The following is a 2176-nucleotide window of genomic DNA, read 5'->3' on the forward strand; positions in this document are numbered from 1 at the left end:
GGGTGTCCAACCTAGAGTGGAAAGGGATCAATATCTTAGCAGGGAGATTTGCTGATTCTGTTAAGGGAAACTTTATACTGATACTGAAAATGAGTGGAGGAATTCTAAAATAGCAGTGTAAATGGAAGGATTGGTGGGGAAAGTTCTGAATGTCAGAAGAGCATATTAATTAGAAAAGAAAGACAAGAGAGAGCCAAAGTATGTAGTAACTCTAAAGAACTAAATTGCATTTATTTCAATGTATGGGGTCTTAAAGGTAAAGCTAATGAACTCAGAGTGTGTTTGAGAGTATGGGATTGGGACGTCATAGCTATTAGAGACTTGGCTGAGAGATGGACAAGACTGGAAGCTCAATGTTCTGGGTTTTAGATGCTATAGGAAGGTTAGAAAAGGAGGCAAGAAAGGGGGTGGGGCTGTGCGTGGAGTTTTTGATTAAGGAATACATTACTGCTGTAATTGGAAAATATTTCTGAAAAAAATCATTCCATATGGGTAGACATTACAAATAAGTAAGGATAGATCACTTTGGGATTGTACTATATGCCCCTCCACTGCCATAGTAAGAGAGAAATTGAGTAACAAATATGTTGGGAGATCTCAAATATATGTAAGCATAATAAGGCTGTAATAGTGGGGGATTTTAATTTTCCAAACATTTACTGGGACTACCATGGTGTTAAAGGTTTGGATGGTGAAGAATTTGTCAAGAAAATGTTTTTTATCAATATGTGGATGCTCCTACTAGAAAAGGAGCAAAACTAGACCTTCTTTTGGGCAATAAGGCAGGGCAGGGGACTGAAGTAAAAGTGGGGGAACACTTTGGGTCTAGTGATCATAATTGTATTAGTTTCAAAAACCTTATGGAAAAGGATAAGCCTTTCATAAGTTAAAGGTTTTGATGTTAAATTTTAGTGGTGTGAGACAAGAACTTTCAAAAGTTGATTGGAGTAGACTGTTTGCTGGTAGAAGGACGTCTGACAAGTAGGAGGTGTTCAAGAGTGTGATGACAAGAGTTCAGAGGCATTATGTTCCTGTTAGAGTAAAGGGTAAGGCTGGTAAGATTAAGGGACAATAGATGAATAAAGACATTGAGGTTCAAGTTAAGAATAAGAGTAGCTTATTTTAGATATTGACAACTTGGTTCAACTAAATCTCTTAATCAATATAAAGAGTGTAGGGGCATTCTTAAGAGAGAAATCAGGAAGGCAAAGAGGAGATAAGAGAGACCGTTGGCAAATAAGGTTAAGGATAATCCAAAGAGATTCTACAAATGTATTAAGAGCAAAAGAGTAACTAGAAAGAGGGCAGGGCCTCTTAAAGATCAAGGAGGTTGTCTTTGTGTTGAACCCCAGCAGATGGGAGAGATACTAAAAGAATATTTTGCATCAGTTTTTACTATGGAGAAAGAAATGGAGTCTAGAGAATGCAGAGAAGTAAACTTTGACGTTTTAAAAACAGTTCACATTACAGAAGAGGAAGTTCGGGAGGTTTTAGAGAATATTAAAGTGGATACATTTCCAGGACCTTATCTAATGTATCCCAGAATAGTGTGGGAAGTAAGGGAGGTAGTTACAAGACCCATTGCAGAAATATTTGCATCATCCATAGCTACGGGTGAGGTGCCTGATGACTGGAAGATGGCTAACGTTGTACCTTTGTTTAAGAAAAGTTGTAAAGAGAAACCGGGGAACTATAGACCTGTGAGTCTGACTACAGTTGTGGGTAGATTGTTGGAGGTGATTATAAAAGATAGGATTTATGGACATTTAGAGAGGCAAAAATTGGCTAGGGATAGTCAGCATGGTTTTGTGAGGAAAATAGTGTCTTTCAAACTCGATTGAGTTTTTTGAGGAAGTTACCAAAAAGGTGGTTGATGGCAGAGCAAGAAATGTTGTTTATTTGGATTTTAGTAAAGCCTTTGACAAGGTTCCACGTGGCAAATTCATTAGTAAAGTTAGGTCACATGGGATTCAGTGTGAGCTTGCCAATTGGATACATAATGGGGTTAACGGCAGGAGACGAAGAGTAACAGTGAAGTGTTGCTTTTCGGACTGGAGGCCTGTGACCAGTGGTGTTCCGCAGGATTCAGTTCTGTGTCCTCTTTTGTTTGTCATTTATATCAATGATTTGGATGATGATTTTGGAGAAGGCGTATTTTGTGAGTTTGTGGATGACA

This window comes from Rhincodon typus, chromosome 11, assembly GCF_021869965.1.
Source record: "Rhincodon typus isolate 14 chromosome 11, sRhiTyp1.1, whole genome shotgun sequence".
Lineage (NCBI taxonomy): Eukaryota > Metazoa > Chordata > Chondrichthyes > Orectolobiformes > Rhincodontidae > Rhincodon > Rhincodon typus.